Source organism: Phasianus colchicus, chromosome 3 (assembly GCF_987193195.1).
Source record: "Phasianus colchicus chromosome 3, bPhaCol1.hap1.1, whole genome shotgun sequence".
In the NCBI taxonomy this organism is placed as follows: domain Eukaryota; kingdom Metazoa; phylum Chordata; class Aves; order Galliformes; family Phasianidae; genus Phasianus; species Phasianus colchicus.
Window position 1 is genome coordinate 35,988,558 of NC_143438.1, and position 25,766 is coordinate 36,014,323.

General features: G+C 39.5%; 2 long non-coding RNA genes across 4 annotated transcripts in view; both read left to right on the top strand.

The window, feature by feature from the left end:
• The window catches only part of LOC149918506 (uncharacterized), a 95,577-nt gene that overhangs the window by 63,982 nt on the left and 5,829 nt on the right, over positions 1–25,766 (top strand). The gene's annotated exons all lie outside the window — the stretch shown is intronic.
• LOC116226533 (uncharacterized) lies at positions 1,757–24,224 on the top strand. Of its 3 annotated transcripts, XR_016465076.1 has the most exons (5): positions 1,878–1,931; positions 8,340–8,410; positions 8,507–8,572; positions 20,198–20,292; positions 22,868–24,224. It is a non-coding gene; the product is annotated as an uncharacterized LOC116226533 (long non-coding RNA). The 3 variants fall into 3 exon arrangements; XR_016465075.1 differs by having other exon boundaries at positions 8,340–8,572; XR_004166345.2 differs by lacking the exons at positions 8,340–8,410; positions 8,507–8,572 and having other exon boundaries at positions 1,757–1,931.

Genomic DNA, 25,766 nt, shown 5'->3' on the forward strand with positions numbered 1-25,766 from the left:
TAAAAAATTGAGCATTTAAATTTTAAACACTTTTATCATATTTTCTGCTTTTTTTTGGTCTAATTCACCTTCTGTGCTCCTTGCTAAGCTGAAAGGATGCATTACAGTAATGGCAGAGCCTCTAGTGAAAGCATCAGACTTCACATATATTTGTTATTGATATACCCAGAAGTTCCTGCTCTCAAAAGAGTGCTGGCACCTGTAGCTACAACAGCAACAAGACAGCTTCACAGCTGCTTGAGGAAAATTATCATCCTGTGTCACCACTTGGATAAATCATGAAGTCCTCCTCAAAGCATCTTTGTTTCTAATCAGTCACATGGCACACAGGCACATCCTTTAGCTCAGCCTCACGTTTGCCATAACTGGACTAAGGCAAGCAGAAATCTACCTAGGTGTTTTGCACGGACAGTGCTGTGTGTGTAGGTCCAAACCAAACTGTAACTTTACATGATAGCCTCTGCAGTAAGGATGTGACTGAATTATTTAGGAAGAACTGTGACCATCTCAGGAGCGACTGAGAGCTGGTGAGGCTGGAGGCTTGCCTGGAATGACTGATGAGCTGTCTGCAGTGCCTTTCAGAAAAATAACTTTGATATAAGGAACAGCTTAGGCTGTTGAAACTGATTTTCCTAGATTTCTCCAAGGGGGAATTACTGACTTAATCACTTGACTGGCTTGTGTATCTGATCACTGATTCATATGATGAAGGCCTTAATTAAGACTAAGGCATATCAATACATTCTATATACATGCTGTGGTCGCTTTCTTTTTTGGGGGGATCTTGTAGCTTCAGGAAGTGAAGTGGCAAGCAATAAATAACTCTGTTTTGTACAATTGTTGATGAGTTGTGTGGGCCAGTCAAAAGGCAAGAAATACTTTTGAGAAGGCTTTGGATGAATCTCTGGTTATCATCCAATTGAGAAACAAGTCACCTCCTTGGTAACATTTTAATTTTTTCAGTTGCTCATTGTTGCTTGTGGTTCTGGTTCCCAGGAGTTGTCTCCATAAATCTCCATGTGAAAGCAATGACTTCTATTCTGATTTATGGAAGATGTGTTTAGATATGGAAAAAAAACTATAATAATAATAATAATAAAATCCCAGAGTAGGCCAGTTTGCAAAAGTCATCATAATGCAGTCAGGATTAAATATTTACAGGTCTAGCTACACTTCAGATCCTGCTGGCTTGCATTTCTTTCTATGTATTGGCCTGGAAGATTCTTTGCTCATTTATTCTGTGAGTAGCCTTAGGATTGTTGATCCATAATTTCTTAAAAGCAGATATTTTGATCAGTACATTGTATACCTCCAGAAATGTCTATTTTGAACTCAGGAGAATCCTCACATAGAAAGTCTTGTCATTCCTGTATTTGTCTGCAAATCTATGTGTTCATAGTAATGCAGCATGAAGTCATTTGTCCTGACTCCTGACTGCTTAGTCAGCCTCCTACCATGAAACAACAGGCTACGAAAGGATACAGAAAACCTGTCTGTAGCAGATATCATGCTACTGCTTTCATTTCACCAGTAAGGATTGTGCCACACCTTTGTATAGTTTATTGCCTGTTCAACAGAGTTGACTGGTGATCATAGGGTTCTTATGATTGTTAGAATGTTTTAACTAAAAAACTCCATTTTAACAAAACTTCATTTTGTGTACCAATTAAATACACATAAGGACATCTGTAGGGAAACTGTTATGTCACAGATTGAACTGGTGATTGAGCGCCTGGTGAAGGGGTGTGATTGGGCCAGGGAGCACTGGCACATTGTTTGCACCTGTGCTCCCCACCTGACGTGAAGGGGAGGACCCATGGTGGAGCCACCCTGGGCTGATATAAGGACCAGCCACTGAAAAGACATCTTCTCTTAGATCTACCCTGCTATGTGGGAGTGCTGTGTAGCCAGAGAGCATCTTCACCAGTTGGGTGAGTTCAACTCTTCTTTCTCTATGTGCCTATAGGCTTACCTGTGAATACTTAGCCTGGTATTGCCGAGAACCTGTCAGGAGAAATTTTGCTTTTTCTGTGACCTGAACAACACCATATCAAGTAATCATGTCTTATCTGTGTTATATAATGACAAAGATAAGAAAAGTTGCTTCAACAGATTTAACAAGACTCACGGTTGACTAATGAAGCTGGGAGTACTCATATTATATGTCACTGCTGATCAAATCTGATGGGAACCCTAGTCTGTTGTGTCTGAAACTTAAGCTGTAGTACTGACCCACGGTAGTCATGACAGACTAATAGGTCTTGAAACAGAAGTTGGCACTAGTATGGTGACAAGCTCAATATGAAACTGAGTGTGATCTTTGGACAGCTGAGTCATGTATGTGTGTATTTTCCAATCGCTGCTGAAACAAAACTACCACCACCATAACAAAATGATAACAACCAAAGTAAAACTGCTAAACCCTCGAAGATTAGTGCTGCACTCAGTGAGAACGGTAGTACATTTCCTGTGCTCCATCTCTACATTCAATTCAAAATGACCTCACATGCAGCAGTATTTATGCCTTCTTAGTTTTTGGCTCCTGGAGTAGTCTTCTGCAGTTTATGGGAAGAACAGTGAGAAACACTGCTTTACTATCTATTGATTCAGCAAGACCTAAATCTCCACAACCATTCTATGGAATGGACATGGCTTGCCTTAACATGAACTCAGTCTCATCATGTCAAGACACTGCTGCAGTCCTATTTGAGGCTGTCATTGGATATGCATACTGTTGCAGTAGGTGTTTGCGGGGTATTGGGCTGTGATGTGATAGGACCTCCCCTGCTCTGTGATAAGGGGCTGGCGCGCGCTTGGAGGCGTAGATGTACTAGACATGAGTAAGTGCACATGGACGTAGTAACATAGATAAGCATGTAAAGTATATAAGTTGCTGTTTCACTTGCAATAAACGCCATCCTGCCTAACATCACATTGGTGTGCATGTGGTGAGATGGTCGGGTCACAGCGGGGACAGCGTGAACCCTGGCCGGGCCATAGGAACGTGAGGAACTAGGGGTTTCCTACATGGAAACAGCATACACTATGCAATGAAGTGTTGGAGTCACTGCATTCTACAATGTACTTCAAGACATAACAGCTTAGATGTTGTAGCACTGGATCTATGGGAAAGCAGAATTCTTTTGAGGTAAATCATCTTTTTCAGTGTTTAAATCTTTACATTATAATCTACAGCACAAAATGTATATAAGCAGTCTGCTTCTCTCTAAAGCAAACAGAAATGACTCTATTTCTTGCTTTGGTGTAAAACAGCATGATCCCATTGGCAAGACTGCAGTGACCTAAGGTTCTGCTTTTCAAGGTGAAGATAAACACCTTCAATCTTCATTGCACTCAGATTCCTTTCAACTGTTAACTGCTAACTTCATCACCAATGCTGTGTTCATGGACAGTGGAAAGCAATGTGCACCACTAGCAGGGGACTCATTTCACTTATCTTAAAAAATCTGCTTAATTCAGGTTGTGGTAATTAGGCTCACCAGATGTACATCAACTCTAAGAAGAACTTAAAGTGATTAGTTCCTATGTAAATGTCCACACTGCATCTTTCAGTCATCAGGCAAATTATATTTCCAATAGATGGGATAGCTGATTCCATGTTAAAGTATAAAGATAACAGAGGAAGCTTAGAGAACCCATACACAAAGATATAAAGATAAGAACCTTATGAGTTTCAACAAGAGCAAGAGTAGAGTCTTGAACCTGGAGAAGAATAACTGCATGCATCAGTACAGGCTGGGGCACGGTCTGCTGGAGAGGAGCTCTGTAGTGAAGGACCTGGGTGTCTTGGTAGACAAACGGTTGACTGTGAGCCAGCAATGTTCCCCTGTGGTCAAGAAGGCAAATGGTATCTTGGGGTGCATGAAAAAGAGCATTGCCAGCAGGTTGAGGGAGGTGAACCTCTATTCTGTCAAATGTGGAGTACTGTGTGCAGTTCTGGGTTCCCCAGTTCAAGAAAAACAGGGAACTTCTAGAGGGTCTGTTGGAGGACTGCTGAGATGATTAAGGGCCTGGAGCATCTCTTATACAAGGAAAGGCTGAAAGAACTGGGGCTGTTCAGCCTCAAGAAGAAAAGGCTGAGGGGGGGATCTCATTACTATTTATAAATATCTAAAGTGCAGGAGTCAAGTAGACGGGCAGTTCAGTGGGCTGCAGGAACTGGAACACAGGAAGTTCCGTACTAAAACTTCACTGTCAGAGTGATGGAGCACTGGAACAGAATGCCCAAAGAGGTTGTGGAGTCACCTTTTCTGGAGATACTCAAGGCCTGCCTGTGTGACCTATTGTAGGGAACCTGATTAAACAGAAGGCTGGACTTGATCTCTAGAGGTCTCTTCCAACTCCTACAGTTCTGTGGCTGACTGTGATTCTGTGAATGTCTGTTAAATTTTTTTGCACTCCTGTTTCTGACTTCATTTAGTTTTCATAGTATTGTCATTACCACTCTTCCTCAAAATAACATGGGAGATATCTTAAGATATCAGGGTATACAGAACAGAACATATCTCCCAATAACAGATCTCAGTTCTGATGGTCTCAGCCTGTGCTCTTCTTAGGCACCACCATTTGCAGCAAGTGCTCATCATGCCTGAAAAGCAGACTGTTTCTGCTTAGGTGTCCTCTGTGCATTTCAAATGCTCTTATCTCGTGCTTATTATGGTACTAGGCTTTGTATTGGAACATAAAGTGAAGCAAACACTCCATTTTTACTAACTCAGAAAAAGGATTCTCTCCCTTCCCTGCTATTTGCAAATCAGTTTTTAGAAGAAAAGGCTAGCACATTTTTTTGGCATAGAAACACTTCCAGATTGTATCTTATTTCTTTGAACAAGGCAGGCTAAGATAATGATAAAGGATAATTATATTTTATGCTTCAAACTGAAGTTGATAGGGGAGAAATATCCTTCTGTGTGCAGCTTTTACATCATGTTTAAAACATCTGTTATTAGCTGAAGCCAGAAAGACCTATGCATGTATTTAAAGAATGGAGGATACAACCAGCATTAAAGAAAAACAAAAAATCTTTTTCCGCCTTATATTAGATAATCTGATATTTTAGTTGCATCAGCAGTGAAGATGCCTGTGACGTGTCCCATGCTAATCTGTTTTATCAGAGTACCAGAAAGTTAATTCACCAGATGCTTCAAAACATGCTGTTTCCAGAAAAAGATAACAGCACATTTATCTTTTGTCCAAAAAAACTCATCAGTAGTCCCAAAAAAATGTTTTCAAGAAAATTTCCAAGAAAACAGAGAAAGTTTCACTAGGAACATCTTCACCAAAAAGGGAAGGAAGTGGCTGGTACTCCAATCATTCAGTTCTATGTGAGGGGGAAAAAGATTAGGATTAGAAATCAGAGTGGCCTGGGTTGAAAAGCACCACAATGATCATCTAGTTTCAACCCCCTGCTATGTACAGGGTTGCCAACCACCAGACCAGGCTGCCCAGAACCACATCCAGCCTGGCCTTGAATGCCTTCAGGGATGGGGCATCCACAGCCTCCTTGGGCAACCTGTTCCAGTGTGTCACCACCCTCTGTGAAAACCTTCCTCCTAATATCTAACATAAACCTCCCGTCTCAGTTTAAGACCATTCCTCCTTGTCCTATTGTTATCCACCCTCGTAAACAGTCATTAGAAATTGAGAGTCTGTTGGCTGATAAGATTCATCATAGAGGGAGGCTGTGGTTGGACTATCTATTGTGTATCTATTGTGGCAACATCTTTCTCTGAATTCTCTCGCTGTTTCGGAAGCTGAATAACGATATAGTGGAGGTTACTTCGAAATAAGTTATGAGACATATAGTTGCACAGACTGCCCATCTTTTAGGTTTTGCACAACATAAAGACATACCAAGTAAACATGGAAAGTGTAGTGAAAGAACATGAATATGGAGACTATTTGGAACTTTGGAAGAAGCCTTCCTCTTAATGCCTTTTCTTCTGGGAATGCAGCTGGTACAAGAGCATGCAATTGTAACTGTAAAGACTTTGTTGGCATCCAGCCATCTCATGGGACATGAAGCTGCAGAATTGCTGTGTGATGACTGGCAGGACAAGACTAGCACAATGCTGGTGGATTAAATGAAAGCCATCTTTTGGAAATGAAATGGTGGATGGCAATCTGTTATGCTGCACCTGAAATGTCTGAGACAAATCCTTTCATTTTTATCTTGTTTCACTTAGAATACTCTTGGCACAGATCCTTTCATGAGAGGGAACCAAAGCAACCTTGAAAATCTTATGTTAACAAATGAATTCCTCTGGAAGAAGGTGCTTCCTTCCTTTGTTGCTTTCCTTCACTTTCCAGAATAGATTCTGAAAAGCTCCAGAGATTGTTTTCTTTCTTGTCCAGTCCAACTATTAACCATGCAAGTGCTTGGATAATTTATCTTATTCTTTCCCATTGCTGAATATTTTGTTTTTTATACTTTATGTATGAATGACAAGTTCCTAAAGGAAACTGTACTAAATAAATAGCTTGCAGGTTAGTAGCAGATTTTAGATTTGTAAAAAGAGATGGAATACCAGACACTGGTAAGGAAAAGTCTCTCACATTGTGTTAGAGTAAGGAGATGCTCGAGAACATAAAGCTGTGCCATGTGGAAAGGAGCTGCGGTAGTGTCTGAGCAGATATTTGACAAAGCAATTTGCTGATATGTCTCTTGCTGTACACAACACAAAGCTGAGCACTGGCAGAAACTCCTTGATTTAAACGATGCTCTTAGGTCCTCCTTCCCTCTGTGACTGGCACTGTGACAGCAGCTGACTGATTAGCTAACTTGCTGATAATCATTTTTAGTTTTGAAATTACAGGGCTGTGTTTTTGGTTTAGTTTTCCTTTGTTGTTATAGAACAGGCTAATAAGTCGTGGAGAAACCGTATAGGCTTGACCCCCCCCATGCCCCCTTCAAAAACAAAACAAACAAACAAAACAACAACAACAAAAAAAACCTCCAACCTTTGCTAAGCACTTGGCATACAGTTCTCCAACAAGCAGAATTTAGAATAAAAGGTTACTAACATTTTGGCACTGTATTCCTCAGGCTTTCTCTTGTATTTCTGCCAAATATCTCACAAGGCTCAGATTTGATTAAAATGGCAATGCTCTCTGCTACTTGAATGTAATTAGAGCCATTCATTACAGCTTCAGTTGACAGTTTGGCAACCTGTACATTTTTCTGAATATGGACAGCATTCCATGGAAACAGTTCAAGGGAAGAGTGCAGGAAGAGGGTCCTCTCTTGAACTACAGCAAGTGGAAGGCTGCTCAGGCTTAGATAAGTTTACAGATTTCCCAACTGTCAATTGAAGTTGCAAAGAATAGCTCTTAATTAAATTGACATAGCAGGGTACCATGTTTTTGTCAGTCAACTCCTGAAAGTTTCTGTTATGTAGTTTCGTATGGCTTATAGGACTATTAAGTATTTCTATGGCTAGTTGCTCTGTTTTGCTGTTATTAGTCCTGGTTTTAGAACACTGTTCAATGCAAATAAATCAAGAAGATGTGTTTGGCCATGTAAACCTTTTCTGCAGGCCATCTTTTTGCAGAATTTCAGAGCAGATTTTTAATCTGCTTGAATTTCCCAACCTTCCTGATATATGTCAAATATAAGTACAGTTCAAATAAAATCAGAACACATCTAGGCTTCTGTCAGTTTCCTAATGTATTGTATCTTTGAGTTTACAATATTGTTAACTATTGTTACTTTTCATTTTACATTTTTTAGTGCCATGCCCAGGAACTACTGAAATAGAGCCAGAAATGTCATTTTAAGCATATTCTAAGTCAAATAAAAAGTAAACTGTTTACTTTCAATCATGTATTTCTTGTTACTAAAGTAAAAAAGTCTAAAATCTGATGAGAACAACTTTTTGTTTTCTCTGTGGCTCACCACTGTTAAAAGGGAAAAGGATGAGAACAGATTAATGGATGGAGCAATCTGTAGTTCAGTGTTATGTTGCTTGTTGCTGGGCTACTTTAATATGCTAACCAGGGGATGATAGCCTCATTGCCCTTTTGGTTTCAAGGCAAATTGAATACCAAGACTTTGCAGGAGGGTGGGTGAGTCTGAATGAAAAATGAGACAGTCTTGAAGTCATTTGTTTATTTACAGAATTTACAAAACCCAGTTCCACTCAACAGCAAGAGGAACACACAGACCACAAGCTTTTGCCAAAGTCTCCTACCAGTGAGTTTAGCTATGTGTCAGGGGAACATCTGTCTCTTTCTGCCTCAGCTCTTTTATTCTCTGACATTTATCTGATTTCTGAATTCCCAGTCTTGTGATACATCCCAGCCCTAATCTTGAATTTCAGAAAACTTCATAACTCCACATGGAACCACGCTTTTGTGCTGACCTGTTAGAAATGCTTTTCTTCTGCTCTACGTAAGAGTGACAGAGCATTTACAACTCAGGATGTGGAAGGTATCAGGAAGCTGTCATATGCATTCAAGATTACTGAGACAGTCCCTTTCCTCCCAGCTCAACAGAACCTCCAAGGGAGAGCTTGATGTCATTACTTCTACAATACCTGTGGTGACCACTTGGGTAATTGCTTGCTATGTCTATCCTATTTGTCTTCGTTTAAACCCTGCATGTTTTTATACTATGTGAGATTTGTTAGATAAAAAAGCAAGCTAAATTAAATGACAACGTTGTTGTCAGTACAGGAAATGTGAGAAGGGTGTTCTGATATTGCTAATGCTACGTAGAGCTGTTGTAGTCATGTGACTGATGTTGCTGGGATAGGTGGGATTCTACCAAAATACACTAATATCAATAGTAAGGTAAATCTGCTATGCTGGTGAAGGACCAGCAAATGTTTATTATCTGTAATGCTGTTCAGCAGACGTACTTTTTGTACCAAATGACATGGCTTAGTGTGCATGGTGATGGGGGACTGACAGTTGGACTGGATCTTAGTGGTCTTTTCCAACCTTAATTCTTCTATGGTATGTACATCCAGGCTACCACTGTGGAGCCTAAGGCCATGACATAATTGCCATGATAACTGCAGTCAAATATATGTAAAGACAGAGGAACAAATTAAGAGTCATCACAAATGTTTATTTATGCAGTAATCTTTCTATAAGAACTTTTCAGCTCATTGTTGCGAATCAGTTTTCCTTCCCATTCCTCTCAGAATCTACCTCCATGGGATCATCTTTCTTCCCAGGACAGTGTGGAAAGAATGCTTTCAAATACTTTTGTTTGCATTGGCAGAAGGCCTCACATGCAATACCCACTCAAGTAATTTGCACTCATAAATTGGGATTTTACTGACCTCCTAGCTTTGTTTGGTGCCCACTTTTGTGCAGATGCATTCTCCCACGAGTCAGTGAGTTCTAAAGCTTTGCTTCTCATGGGAGAATGGTACAGACACTGCAATTCAGAAGTTTCCCTATGTTTCAGAAACGTTTTCATCCAGCTCTGTTTCACGTTTTAGAGAAAATGTATATGTGCATAGATGTATTAAGCCACTCAAGTTGCCTTAAGGAGCCTCCTTAGTTCTGTGTGTTGTATGACCAAGCCAAAAACATTAATATTTGTGTTGAATATGAAAGAGAATTTGAAATATAGGTAGGTTAAGGTATCCAGCCTGACTCAGGGACCGGAAAATGGCTATGAAAGGGAAGTAAAATATTCTGTGGGAGAGCTCTGTAGTTGAATTTGTTTCTAGCGCTTTGCTAGTAATTCACTTGGCATTCCACTCCTATACTACAGTCTATGCTGAACATATGACAGGCAGAGATGGTCACAAATGGCCTTCAAAGGAGCTTCTGACCTGCTTAGGTTGCTCAACGCCATTTTTTTTCTTCCGATGCATGGGAACTTCTGTGGCCAAAAGCAATCCACGAGATTCTAGGTTTCACACTTCAAATTCTTTCTACATCTCTTTTCCTCAAAGACTGTTACATGATATGACTGATATTACAGTTGTATCATCTTCAGCATTAGGATAAAAAGTACACTAATTCTTCTACATTAGAGACAAATTTCAGGAGGGTTTACATAGATTAGCAACATAAAAATGTATTTCTTAGGATTTATATCATTTTAAGACTAAAGTGACAATTGACATCTTTCAGATACTACTCATATTGTACAAGTTTAGATTTCAAGGTTTTTTTAATATCTGGGCACATTTTGATACATCGTCTCCATTCAACATGAATTAGATTATGTAGCTGCAGATTTCCTTCTTTTTTAGTGTTAAGTATGTCTGCTTTAGCACACTGTTACCAATAAAGTCAGTGTTGTCATGTATTAAAAAATCCAATGAAATTATACAAAACTGAAATGACTGGCCAGAGTGAAATACACCTGAATTTCACTGGGCTGTACTTCATAGTTCTTATATCAGTTCTAAAACCTCAGACAGAATGAAAACAATGTTTTGCATTGACAGACTTAAATTAGTAATATTCCTCTTGTCTCCTGTTTTTGCACATTACCACTACTTGATAGTACAGGTGCCCATCTTTATGATTTATCATCAGTCCCTCCAGTCCCATGAATCAATGCTAATATTTTGTGATGGGAGGCTGGATGCTCACCTAGCTGCTCTCTCTCCCCCTCCTCAAAAGGACAGCGGAAAAATTAAGATGAAATACCTCCTGGGATAAGATTGAGACAGGGAGACTGCTTACAATTTACCGTCACAGCCAAAACAGATTTGACTTTGGGAAATTGATTCAGTTTGGGTTGGATGGTGAGAAATAGACAAAAATTAAAACAACACCTTTACCACCATTTCCCCCTTTTCCCAGGTTCAACAACCATTTGCTCCTGACTTCCCTTCTCCCCAGTAAAAGGTTTTTATGGTAAGGTTGTCCATAGAGGTGGTAGATGCCTCATCCCTGAAGATATCCAAGGTCAGGCCTTGAGTGACCTGATGTAGCTGTAGGTGCCCATGCTCATTGTGGGGGAATTTGGACTAAGTGACCATTAAAGGGCCGATTCTATGACCAGGGGCTTCTCCACAGGTTTCATGGTACTTCTGCTTGAGCACCTCTTTCTGCAGTGTTTGCAGGGCTGTTTTTCACGTTTTTTCCTCACTCCATGTCTGTGTGGTGTGTTCTGCCCTTTTTTTAAAAAAAGCTTTCCCAGAAGTGCTTTTATCTTGGCAGTAGGGTCCTGCTGTGCCTTTCCCTGGGGCCACTGGAATCACCTGAGCTCTTACACCCAGTACTCATTTCTATAACAAAAAGAGAGACGTAAACCAGAGTGGAATTACCTTTTCCATAACACATATAAGGCAGACGTTAATGGCACTACTTTCATGGTGACTGGTCTCCTTATCCTCATTACTTGTTTCCAGCACTACTGCAATCAAATTCTGTCACAGAAGCTTTCTTTATTTTTGTGTATTTGATCACTTTTCACTGGTCTTGATAAGTGTAATTGGAATTCTGTTGAGCATCTCAAGCTGGAGTACCTTTCATTTCTCCATAGACTCAATAGGTATGGACTATGTCAGGTACAATTTCTTCCCAAGTTCAGCCTCTACTTCTGCCTTTGCATGTAAGCCCCATAGTCAGAATGACTGTTGGATCCTGTTGCTTATATGTCAACATCCTTCACTAGGGACAGTCCTTTATTTATTTTTTTCCTGAACAAAGGTCAGCCCAGCACCAGCAGACCACTCAGAGCAGGGTGCCCAGGCCCATGGCCAGGCAGAGTCTGGAGGTCTCTGAGGAGGAGACCCTACAGCCCCTGGGCAGCCTGTGCCAGCGCTCTGTCGCCCGCACAGTAACAAACTTCCTGGTGTTTAGATGAAATTCTTTACTTTCACACTGAAACCCATTTCAGAATTTGTCATGGCCGTTCTTGGCTAAATTATTTCTTCTCTCCTTTGAGACCCATTAATCACACTTTGTAAGCTAAGGATGATCTCCTGCACAGTTCTGTTTAACGAAAGTGAGAAGTTGCTTCTATATTCTGGCTTTGGTAATTCATAGGCATGTATCCACATGAAGTGTTGCTATGTGGATTTCACATTCTAAGGCAATCTGTATGCTAACAGATACACTGGTTACAAGTGAGTTAGGGAGTTAAGTGCAGGTTACATCACTGCTGACTCTTGGTTGAAACCAGACACCGTGGCAACTTGTCTTCTGCAGCAGTTTGACCCTCTCTTAGTCTTTCTCGCTTCATCTCCCTGTGATACTGCTGTCAGTCTCAGCTCTCCCTTTCCCCTCAGCGCTATGACTGAGGCTTTGCCTACACTCCTGTTGTCAGTGCCAGCTACAGATCACTGCATGGTGTTTATGTGCTGATGGGTTCCCAGCAAGGCATTCACCTCGTCATAAAACAGACCACTAGAATTGCTCAGGTAGTCCTTGCCCTCAATGTGCCCTCTTTCCTTTGAATTTGCAAGATGCCAACATGAGGGTTTTATGTGTGAGCATTAGCACTGCAGGCAGTATTTAAGTGTTGTCTGTGCAAAATATAAAAATTGTAGTGATTTGCAGCCCAACAGGGATAATGTGAAGATAAATACCACGTTATCATAATTAGGCTGTTGGCTAGATAGTACTTTTGAGCTTTATCTGCTTGATCCTCTCTTCTGTAATTTTTCTCTCCAGTTTGTGTTTGCTCAACTAATTTCAAGTTTTCTAGATCCTAATTCCTTAAAAACCTTCCTTTCCCCCTCCAGGAAGATGACTGAGCAGAAAGGTACAAACAATTTTTTGTATGCATCAGTTTGTATGATAATGTAGATGCATTTGAAGCAGATTGAGTTCATGAGTGAACCACCTTTAAAAAGAGTATGGCAGCTATAGCAGCAAAGTCACTGCACTGTATGTCAGCACAGCTAGATAGGTTTCCAACTGTGCCGAAGTTCCCCGCGCTCAGCAGGATGCTTCTGTGAGTACTAATACCTTTCGCTTGCAGTCCAAGCTGAACAGTGCCTTACTGAATGCTTCAGGATAAATTCTGGCACAGAAACAGAGATATAAAGCCATACTCCTCCGTGAGTGAGTGTTTGTTGCAAAACCCCAGTGTTGCTGGATATTAGGAAATCACAGATACCCGTCTCTGTTTTGGCAAGGCTGAGAGCCCCTTACTTACATAATTTTGGCAGTACGTAGATCTGGTTTATCTTGTGCTTCTGGGTACCTTTGGAGGCTGGAATCCCCATTCTTTTCTGAAGACAGAAGCTGGTTTTCTATAATACATTTCTGATGTCCCAACTTTGTTACAGAACCTTTGTCTGAACTTCAGGGCAGAACTACATTGGCAGTCGTTGCCCTGCCGGTGTACACATGCTGATAGCCATCTGGCTGCTATCCCATATCATGCACAATGGCTGTATCCCTCTGACAGCACCAGCTCAGTTCTCTTTCCTTAATCCAAACACGGAACATGTTGAAATGTCTTAGCTTTGACATTCTTCATCCATATGCTGAATGTGAATAAAATTACTCAGTTATTCCAAGAGAGAGAAGAGGAAAGAGAGATATATGAATGGACACACTGTGTGATCATCTGAACTTCATTTCCTTTGAAACTCAAAGTAGTCGTGGATCTCCAGAATCCTGGAAAACATCATAACTCTCTGAAATGTTAAAAGTAATTATAAAGGGGAAAATATGCATGACTGCAGTGAGGCTGTGATCTTAAGACTGGAAAAAATATGGGTAGTGGAACTGATTTCAGTTCCTGGAAAACAGAACATGATCGTCTTGCCTCCAATTTCATAGAATCATTAAGATTGGGAAAGACCATCAGGATCATCTAGTCCAACCACCAGCCTATCACCACTATACCACTAACCATGTCCCTCAGTGCCACATCCTCACATTTCTTGAATGTGTCCAGGGATGGTGACTCCACCGCCTCCCTGGGCAGCCTGTTGCAATACATCACTACTCTTTCTCAGAAGAAATTGTTCCTAATATCCAACTTGAACCCTGGCACAACTTAAGACCATTCCCTCTCATCCTATTGCTGTTACATGGAAGAAGAGACCAACCCCACGTCGCTATAACTTCCTTTCAGGTTGCTGTAGAGAGTGATAAGATTTTCCCTGAGCCTCCTCTTCTCCAGACTGAACAATCCCTGTTCCCTCAGCTGTTCCCCATAAGACTTGTGCTCCAGACCCTTCGCCAGCTCTGTTGCCCTTCTCTGCACACGCTCCGATTTCATTCCTCTTATACAGTTTTCTGAGGTAGGGTTTTTCCAAAGGAGAAAAATTAAATATTTCCTTGAAAAAATATTTATAGAACTAAATAAGTCTACAGGCTTGTGGCATCAATTCACAAATGTAGTGCTATATTGCCCTGTGGGCATACAGATTTCAAGCTTTTTAGTATAATTTTGATATTATAATCATTTTAAATTGCATTTCTTGCAAACGGTGTAATTTCTGGTGACACTTCAGTTGTACATTGGCTTACAGACTGTTATCACAGTTGTAGAAGGAAAAGAAGAAAATATTTATATTCTCAAACAGCCAAATTAGACTGACAGGCCTGCGCTATCTCTGAGAGATCAATGGTGACTTCTGTTTTCCTTTGCTTGTATAACTGCTTTCCAACCCTTATGCAAAAGCATTAATTCTTGCTAGAAATAAAGCACATCTATTCATAAAAAAATCCCTTGGAGGTTTTACTACAGTATGTTTTCAAAAAACAGTTTTAAAATGCTTTCACTTAAACAGGTGAAATTAAAAAGAAAGCTTGGACCTTGAAAAATACCAATGACTTCTTGTCAACCCCAGCGCTTTTGACTAGCCTTACTGTCACATACACATTGTTTGCACATTATCAGTCTGTTTTCAGACTTGTAGGACAATTTCATGTAATTCAGGAAAACTGGATTGTAACAAACTGGGACAACAAGTGACAATGTATGGATTAGCCAACAGAAGCCATTCCAGGTCTTTCGGATTAGAAGGTTTTAAGTAGATTCTCTAGTTCATATCTTTACTTCCCAAAGATCTGATTTTCTTATGCTGAAGTGGCTGCCAATATGCTGGTGTCTTGAATGGCCTCAGTGAAGTTTCATAGCTTTTTCTAGCATCTTGTTTCTGCATTGGCAGCAAGTTTCCTTCTTTCTTGCATTTGCAAAAATCTCCCAAATTTTTAGGCTTCATGTTTCATGAACTGCTACAGTCTTCTCTGACAGGACTCGCTGATATCTTTATATTGGTTATTTTGTTGATAGCTGGATCAATTTAAATAGTTTCCTCATCTGAGTTCAGTCACCTCTTTTAAGACACTGAACTGTCATACATCAGTAATGAGTTTTAACTGCCTCTTTTAGCCCATGAACAGGCTTCAAATACAAAAGTTTCAGTACTTAACTCAAGAAATATAATACATTTTAAATGCCATGATGCATTTAAAACTCCTAGAAAGTGTACACTATGAATGCCTGGCTCTGCTGACCTAAGGAGAGCTGACTGCTCTGCTGTGATGTAGTAGAAATATAAGCAAAGATAGGGGAAACTGCTGGGATAGGGGGAAGGAGCTGGTAGCTGTTGGAAGGAGGAAAAACATATGCAAGATTGAAAAATGGATCTAAGCTGAGACAGGCAGCTAGAAATGTCATTTTCCTACAGCAGTGACTGAAGACTGATATGTTAGAGACTCATGCCTCTTTGACAGCAGTACATAATATTAATCTGCAGAAGCTAACAGTGTAACACTTCACCAAGGATAACAAGAATTTCCTTCCTAAGTAAACTAATCTTGCTGATGAAATGGGTTTTTATAGCTAGCTCTTCTGGGGCTTTCCTCTATGTTGTCTGAGATAGATCTTGATTTTATCACTAATTTACTCAGCTCATAACTAGAATGGAATAGAACTACCTAATCCAGGTATGAAGTGCTATTCTTTGAAAATACTGTTTCCTTCTTGCACAAAGATTTTTTCAGTCTGATCTGTAGAACAGATTTTCTGCACAGCATTGATTAGCATGAAATGTATTGCTTAATATGTCTTCTTAATTGGGCTACTGCTAGACTGGAATCATGCATTTCAAGGATTGTCCACATAAAGTCAGTGAAAAATTCTTACTATTTGTTTTGAAATACTGAACAGAGAGATGGTATTGCAGTCATCTCCAGACTTATACTGGTTCCCAATAGCCAGACTCTTCAATGTTTTTATTCAGTTACTTCTCCTAGTTGGATACTTCAGTAAGACTAGACTAGGTTGTATTTACCCTATGAAAAGACTGTTGTGGGATTTTATTGCAAAGACTTAAAGTTTCTAGCAATCTTGTCCATTGTTTTCCATTCTTGCCCCAGTTCTGCTCTTACAGAATCAGCAGCTAATTTTGCATTACTCCTCCTCTAATAAACCAGAAAACACTCTTATCTCTGCTTGTGCTTCACACATCTTTAACCCTTGCTTCCTGCTTGCTAGAATGAGTGTTTTGTGTTGTTATGAAACCACCCCTGCTCAGACTTTATGTTAACACTGATGATCTTCTGTGATAAGATACTGTACAACTTTACAGTGTCACACACTAAGCACAGCAGCGTGCGGGCGCTCACATGATGGTCATTTAATATCCATGACTCACAGTCCACAGGACTAGGACTCTGGCCAGCTGGGATTTGTTCTAAGTGGCGTGAAATGACAAACAGTGCATGAGATACAGCTCAGATACCAAACATGGTGGCCAGGCATTTAAAAAAAAAAAAAAAAAAGTCTCCTTGCCTTCTCTAACAGAAAAAATAAGAAATCATGCAGAAGATTCACTCACAGGATATGTATATATATATATTTGATAATGTACAAAATATCAGGTGCCAAAATGAAGAAAGTGATATTTTGCCCTTCATAGGCAGGTTTTGCACCTTTCCTAATCTCTGGCTGTGTTCTTTTCTTACCTTTGTTTTAATTTCTTGGTTTACGATGGAAATTAATAACTACTCTAACCACGCTTGTACTTTCTGCCTGATTTTTGTATTTAAAACTGCAATTTATTTTCTGTGGCTTGCTATTCAGTTGGGATGTTATATAGTTGCAGAGCGCAGGAGGGATTAGTTGTTACTCTGTGATTCACCCAGTCCCTGAGGAGAGCTATATAAAGATCATCCTCATCTCCTTGGCCCCAGGGAAGCTAGGGGGCAGATTATGAGCTAGCGGAAAAGATGTAGGTCTCACCATCTGCAAAGAGGTTCCAGGAGTACACATCTCCCTGTCCTTATGTTGTGCGCAACTGGAAAAAAGGTGTGCTCCATCTCTCAACTACTGTTAGCGTAGACAAGGGAGGAGAGTTTAAATAAAAACAAAACGACTGAAAGTTCTCTTTCCCACTGTGCAACTGTTCCTTTCACTGGAATTGCTCAAGGTTTCTTTTTCCAAAGAGAAGATGATGTGAAAAGGCAAAACTGAGGGATTTGTTGTTTACAGATGCCTTTTCTCCATAGCCTGGGAATCCTGAAATACAACTGCCTTTTAAGGGCAGGTTATTTTCAACCACTCCCTTCATTTATGTTCCTGTTAAACCCATGGCTTAAGTGGGGCTTCTGTGCTGGAGAGATTTTGCACTGGCTCTTTGCCCAGGGATGGATTGCAGCAAGAGTAGACTCTGACAGAAATAGGTGGTTATGTGTGTAGAACTCTTAAGTCTTCAAATGAGAATATCACTGCTAGAGGTCGAGGTTTATGCTTGCCAGTATTTCCCCCATTTACTGAAGTTGACTCTTGTTTCCAATGCTGTCTGTTTTCATAGCATGCTCACAAAGGTGAGGATTTTCTCATTTCAGTCCTTGCACAAATGATGCAACTTTGGATACTTTTGCCTCTGAAACTTTTTCATTAAGAATTTCAAACTTTATGCTCTCATATTAAAATTTCTTCCAGACTATTTGTTTACATGTGAAAAGTATTCTAAAAACACTTCTATAAAATATTAAATTGCGGGTTTTTTACATGTTTTATCTAAGGTTTTGACATTTTGGGACTTATTTGTTCTCCAGAAATCTTTTCTAGACTTTCAGAAGCAAAACTTTGAATTCCAGAAAAGAAAATCTTAAGCAAATATGTGAATATTTTTAATCTGCTTTTCAAAAAACTTGGAATTATGTATGTAAAACCAAAAGTATGATAACTGCTCCTTACTTTGCCCGTTAAAGGTGACTCAAGATATCATATGGAAAATTTGAATAGAGAAGGAAACTGAAAGCTGACAACTATGACAACACTTGCTTCAGATTTTGTGTTTCTTGTTGCACAATTTAGTTATACTTGTCCATCTATTTTTGCATCACCATTTTGTCCAATATCTCATCACATGCAGCATAGTTTTCCTACTTCATGCTGTACATAAACTGTAAGGTTTCCGCTAAATGTAGGTTATTCAATATAAAAAGCCTTTCCAAAAAGATGTCTGACCTTTTTACAACAAGAACAGTTATATATTTTTTCAGTTTTGAACTGAGTTTTTCTGTATTACCACTATCTTTACTAGGGCTTTACTGCTTTTGATTTTGTTTTTAATATCCATTAGGTTAAAATGTTATTTTATATACAAGTTGCTGTTCATTTTTTTCTGAAAGCAAACTCAAAGAGCCTTGTACAAGAAAGGAATGAGATTTGTAATGGTCCACAGTTCCTTGGAGAATTGTCTTAGCCTTAGATGACACTTTGAGAACTTAGAGAGCCTTAGAGAACACTTTGTCCTTGCACAGGCAAGTCTTCCTTAGTTATAAGGGGATACTCACACAGGGATTACCAGACAATGAAAGTCCTTCAAGGCTGAGTCCAAATTTTGGAACTGATATTTTTGAACTTGAACTTGATGTGGTTCTCATGTGAACCACATGAAATTCAACAAGGCCAAGTGCAAGTTCCTACACCTCTGTTAGGATAATCTTAAGCATAAATACAGGCTAGATGGAGAATGTTTGAAGGCAGGCCTAAGAAGAAGGACCTAAGAATGTTGGTGGATGAAAAACTCAACACGAGTCAGTAATGTGCGCTTGTAGCCCAGAAAGCAAACCCTATCCTGGGATGCATCTAAAGAAATGGGACCAGCAGGACAAGGGAGGTGATTCTCACATTCTACTCCACTCTTGTGAAACCTCATTCATCGTACTGTGTTCAGGTCTGAGGTCCCCAACAAAGGAAAGATGTGGACCTGTGGGGGTGGGTCCAGAGGAGTATGATCAGAGGGCTGTAGCAAAGACAGGCTGAGCGAGCTGGGCTTGTTCAGCCTGGAGAAGAGAAGGTACTGCGGGTACCTTATGCCTTTGACAGACCTTTGACAACTAAACAGGGTCGACAAGAAAGCCAGCTTTGTCTGGAAATATAGTAACTGCATGAGGTAATGCCAATAAATTAATAGTGTAGATTTAGATTAGATATAAAGAAAAAAAATTCTTTACTCAGAGGGTGGTGAAGCAGTGGAAAAGGCTGCCTAAAAAAGTTCCTGTAAGTGTTCAAGGCCACACTGGATGGGGCTTTGAGCAACATGGTCTAGTGGAAGGAGTCCCTGGCCGAGGCAGAAGGATTGGAACTGGATTATTTTTAATGTCTCATAAAACCTAAACCACACTATGATTCTATTCTGTGATTCTGTACCTAATACTATTGACATTAAAGCTGTGATACAGAGGAATGAGTATCTTTTCTTCACATATTGCATTATGTATTTTATATGTTTGGATTTTGTTTGTTTGTTTGTTTGTTTTCAGAAAGGAGTTTTCCTGTGTTCTTTGAGAAGATCAGACAAAAGGCAATATTGAAATGAATGATAAAGGTTGTAACAACTTCACTAGGTCCAGGATTTTACCATAGAATAATGAAAAACAGAAATGAACAGAAATGAGCAATGTACTGCACTGTCACTCTTGAGATCTGAAAGGTCATTTTTGATATGAATGTTGGACATCAACAAAACACTACTTTGGAAGTGAAGGATGTGCTATAAATGATGTTGAATCCACATGATGCTACCTATTGGATTTTTTTTTTTTTTGGTTAATTTGCATTTTGTTTGCAATAATGTGAGAAATTGAGAAGTGAATTTGTAAACATTTCTTCCTTATTATCAGTCTATATTGCTAAGATGTATTTAAAAATTGGGCTGTCTGGTCTCAATTTCTCTGCTGAGTGACAGTCTAATCCATGTTTATTCAACAGTGAACCAAGAAATTTCTAAAGGAACATTTCAGCTACCTTTTGACAGTAACCATTCCTTTCAAGCAGCTTCCACTGGATATTCATCTACTGAAACACCATCTTGGATCAGCCATGTCCGAAGTTTACTGATTTTCTCTGGTAGATATATAGATGTTGATCAGGTTTGCAAGAATTTATTTTTTCTCTACCTTTTTCTCCACCCTCTTCTATGGTTTCTGCCACAAAAAGGGAAAGAATTAGCACTGTGTTCACTGGATAAAATCTGGATGTTAGTTTGCTGAGACCTATGATGCAAAGCTAGCAATTGCATCTTTTACCCAAACTCCTGATAGTTTCCACAGGCTTCTAGGTGAAGGGCCTAATTCAAAGCATTCTACCCATTAAATTGACAATACTGCCTCTCTCTGTGCATTAACTATTAGCCCAGTTTTTCCTTCCTTTTGCTCTATGCAATTTCTTCTATCCTATTTATTACTGTAAGAGGCATACATATAACTGTGAAGGTTCAGATGATGTATCTTCAATTTGCATAAGTTAACAGTTAAGATGTGGTGATCTTTGTAGTTGCCATCATGCTAATTTGATTGTCTGACAGGACTCATGATTAGCAGATCATATATAGGTGGAGATATTATTTTGTAGTGCTAGTGCAGTCAGAACTGGAAGCTACTCTGAACAGGTATTTTGGAGAGTACATGTGAAATGTCAAGTTGGAGGAACTTGACAAGAGGGCAAGAATCTAAAATGACTTTATTAGACTCTTGATGTGTGATAGCACTACGTGAACAGAGCAGTGGGGAGGTGGGGGGATACATACGTGGAAGAGAAGAGCAAGTAGTTGGTAGAGAACTCCCCCTCCTCCCTTTGTCATCCAAGATGATTAATGAACCTCTCTGTGGCTCTGTCCTGGTCTCATCAGAGAAAGAATCCAGTTAGCTTTCTCATAATGGCAGAAGTAATTAAAAAGGGGATCAACTTCAGAGGAACATAAAACACACACAAAAATCTGTCTCTTTAGTGATATCCCCTACATCCTTTACTGGCGGGGTTTCTGCTAATCTTATACCTGTTAATTTTCTTTCTAATTAGGGCTACAGCTCACCAGAGGCTGTTTTATATTTAATATATATAAATATAAACCATATATATATAAAGATATGGTTTAGGGGGCTGATCCTCTATTTTAGAAGAAGCAAGTGGAAGACTAGAAGACATGATACACAAGACAATGGAAGATCAATAGCTCTTTTTATCTTGGTTCAAAAACAGTATGAAAGATGCATAGAGTTTATAGTATGAACAGAAGGAAATTTTATAGGGAAAAATCTCAGTGTAGCCATGTATGTTTAGAATTTCAGTGAAACCATGTTTTACATAATGTAATATAAAAAATTGCATGTCTTTTGTAAAATCAGAAAGTAAGTGCCACTGTCCTGTTAGCAAATCGAACTATTAATATCTAGCATCCTCTTCTCTCTCTTTTGTCTCTCCAACCCTGAAATGAAGCAAGAAAACACCAGGCTGCTGGACGAAGACCAACTATGAAAACTATATGTACGCATATTTTCTCTTTTGAGGTCAAATGTTCTGCTTGAACGCTAATCGGAAATTTCTCAGTGAAATAGGTTTTGATCAGTTAAATATTTGTTGAGCCTGAGTATTTTCCAAGTATTTTTCATTAATTTTAAACACGGGTGTTTTATAGAATTCCTGTTGGATTTGCTGGATTCCTTGCAAAGCAGATATTTCAGAGTGTTTCAGAGGAAATCCAAAGAGGAATCATGGAATCTCAGAATGGTTTGGACTGGAAAGAACCTTAAAGCCCACTCAGCCCCATTCCCTGCTGTAGGCAGGACTGCCCCCCACCAGCTCAGCCGCCCAGGGCCCCATCCTACCTCCCTTGAGCCCCCCTCCAGGGATGGGGCACCACAGCTTCTCAGGGCCTGTTCAGTATTTCCTAACTCTGGGTTGCCAAATTTGTTCAGAGTCTGAGGCTTCCTAAAGCTGTAAGTCTGAAAGCCCCAGGAGGCAGGAGGTTCTGAAAACTGTACATGTTCCTATCACAGAACTGAGATTAAAATTTTAAAAGTCTTGGAACATGCTTCCAAGGTCTGTGGCTGGAATACTTTCTTCATGATGAATTTGTCACAGAACCAAGAATCACTGAAGCTGCCCAGAGCCTATAGAAAGCATCCTGCAAACACCGATTTTGTGTTGGAACAAGATGAGAAAGTGTTCAGTGGTGGCTGTACTAAGATTATGTTGAAAACCAGGTCATTCTAGGATATCAGCCCACTAATATAGCTGAATGTGTCTCACAAAAATTTCTTGCTAACAGAAAATTCTCTATTTTTAGCTCTACTTAGTGCAGTCAGTCAGAATTCTTGTCTGCAGTTCATTATGAGAAGTAGCTTCCAGTTTGGTTGAAGGGTAGTGTGACCAGCAGGAGCTTCAGCCTCATGGCTGCACTGTGAAATCACATTCCATCTGGAACATCTTCAGCTTTTGTTTTGAAGGAGAGTAGACTAAAAGAAAAGACCATTTTCTACAGGTTTTTTTTTTTTTTTTTCCCCAGATACTTGCTGAAATTACATTTGGGGAAAAAAAAAAAAAAAAGTATTAGGGCATTCAGTGTTTATCCGTTATTTACAGAGATAATTCTACTATACAATATCAATAGCTTGATCCAGCTGAAATGAGTATATGGAGCTTTATTAATTGCTCTGTTCCTTAAAGGTCACACTGGACTCACTTGCAAATCTGGAGGAATAAACTTCAGGAATTCACTTGAAGAACTCGCACTTGAAGAAAATTTGCAAGTATTATCACGCTGGGAATGGAGAATTGGTTTTTGCCAGGAGATGAGTAGGATGTTATAACAAGAGGATGCCTGAAGTCTTTGAATTCTAAAGGAGCTTATGAACATCTGTAATGCTTGTAGTAATGCACCAATTAGGAGGAAATGAAGTTAAATTTTTGTTTTCTGAACTCTTCTGTGTGTCTTTCTGTCTATCTTGTCTTTTATGCATAACATTACCTGATGCCAGAGCTTGCACAAGAACAAATAAAGGAGATCTGGAGGTAACAAACTGTGCATGATGGAAAAGATTCAGCTGGAGTGTTCCATGGCATTTTGGGCATAATACTTCAGAGATGATGTGGGTCAAATGGAGGTACTCTGCAGAGATAAAAGAATAACTGGAGATTGTGACCAGCAAGAAATTAAAAAAGAAACAAGATCTCAGAACTCCAAAGGAGGGTGGGAGAAATATTCCTCAGGTGTACCAATACAGGAAAGAATAGTCTGTTCTGGAAGCATTCCAAAGAGATAGGACAATAGATCTAAATGTGAACAATATAAACCATAGGTCTAAACTGCAGTAAAGAAGATTCAGGGCCAAATCAAAGGAAAAAAATATTAAAGGGCATTCTAGTACTCAATTATAGTTCCTAGGAAAGCTGTTACATTTTCATCATTAAAGTTGCTATTTGACATTGCTTTAGGCAAGTATCTCTCAGGTATGGCTGGATGTGAGTTAAAAGAAAGAACTAGGTTGATTTTTGAGAACTTTTCTAACCACATTTCTATGAGGGCTGCTCTGAAAATAATGCCTCCTATTTTATTATGTTCGCCCACACCCTCAGAGGTGGATCTTGGTGGTATGGCAGTAGAAGTTGAACCCTCCCACCAATATTCCCTTCCTTACATGTTGTTACTGTGTGAAAGATGGCAGGAGGAGGGCAATCTGACAAAATGGCATCCAACGTGGAATTGCAAATGGAGCAAAGGTATGTGACTGAACTCCTCCAAGCAGAAAAAGTGCACTCACTGACATTCATCGATGCTTACTGAATGTTTATGGAGACCAAACAGTGTATATGAGCACAGTGAGGTGGTGAGTGGTGTGTTTTAGAAGTGGCAACAGTTGTGAAAGACAAGCCATGTTCTGGATGGCCACATAGATTTTTACAGCATGGCATGCTCTTGTTCATTGCTGGTGAAAATGTGACTGTGTTGAAAAGTGGTGTTTTGTAGCTGAGAATTTGCTCTATTAAATGGTGTTACTGTGCTCTCTATCTGTTCTAGTTTCCACAAAAATAAACAGGAAAAATAAAAGGAGGCATTACTTTCATAGTGACCTACATATACCATGATTCAGAAGCAGGGGAGGAGAAGTTTATTACAGCTTGAAGCATAAAGATATACCAAAAGATGATGATCTTTTATATCATTCTTTTATTGCTAAATATTATGTAAAAAAAAAAAAAAAAAAGGAAAAGTCAAGGAATTATTCCTATCTTCCCTATGTAGATTACAAAAAGTAGTGGCCACTGTTCTACTTTGTCAAATGTGATGAAGCAATACCCCTATTATTATTCTCTCTCTCCTTGCTCTGTTATTGAAGGGCAAAGAATAAAGATATAATTTTCTGTCTCCAATAGTTTTAGGCATTATGGCTCAGGTATTGTTCTCAACCGTTGCTCTCTGATCTTGAGCGAGACTCAAAACCTTTATAATACTCCCATTATATAAAAGTCATTATTCTCTTGCCTCAGAGACTAAGGCATAAGTTACTCAATTTCTGCAGACAGTTTGATCAATGTATTACAAGGAAATATAAGATATTAATATCTTATTTATTGTTCCTTTCATACATCCATTCAGAACTCCCACTTTTCTGATTTTGCAGAGCGTTTCCAGCCTTCTTGTGAAAACGTTTTTAAGAGTGTCCATTTTGTGATTGACATTTTCCCTTTTTTGCTTCCTTTTTGTAAGGAATGAGACTTATGCAATCCTGCTTTTTTTTCTTTTCTCTTTGCCTTTTTTTAATGTGTGTATGTATCTTTTGTGTGAGCTGGTCAGTTTTGGTTAAGAAACAGAGGACCAGAGACAATGAACATATTCTGTTCCATGCTTCATTCAGAAACAATGGCTGTCGGCTCCTCAGCTAACTTTTAATTCCTGTGTAGACTCCCTTTCTCTGGTGGTGTTAAGAAGTTTAAAAGTCAGTTATCACAAGAACAAACACTGCTCAAAATTAGGCTGCATCAGTTCCAGTGCTCACCCAACTACTTGTTGCCTTGTAGAGAAATTCAATTAAAAAAAGTCATGATCAGAATCCTAAGGGTGAATTTGAAAACAACAAAAGGTGAGAAATGCAAAAGTAATTCTGTGCTCTTGCATAGAAAACATGCATAATGAAAACACTCTATTAAGATAGTACTTTGTGATAAATTTTACAGTGATTGTCTTTAAATCTAGTGTAATCTGAAGCCTTTAATATTCTCCTAGTCCCCCCTAAGAGTTTGTTTGCTCCTGGCTTTTCTGGGTGTGAGGAAAGCAAATGTCATGTTGGCTGGCTGCCTCTTCTCTTGGGCATGGTCATTGCAGATTGGCCCTAACCATTGTTTGTTTGTTTTTCAGATGTTCTGGGGCAAAACTCTGGGACAGGAAATAGCTGAGCCTGTCTGACACCACTGCAGCATTAGACTCGCTGGAACAGCTGGGGCTCATTACTTCACTGGGTATTCCTTGGCTCAGGCCAAACTCTCTTGGCTCTTTTTCACCTCTTCTGATGCATAGCTTCTAGAAAAACTGTGTCAAGAGCCTGTGTGCATGAATGCTCTTAATAGA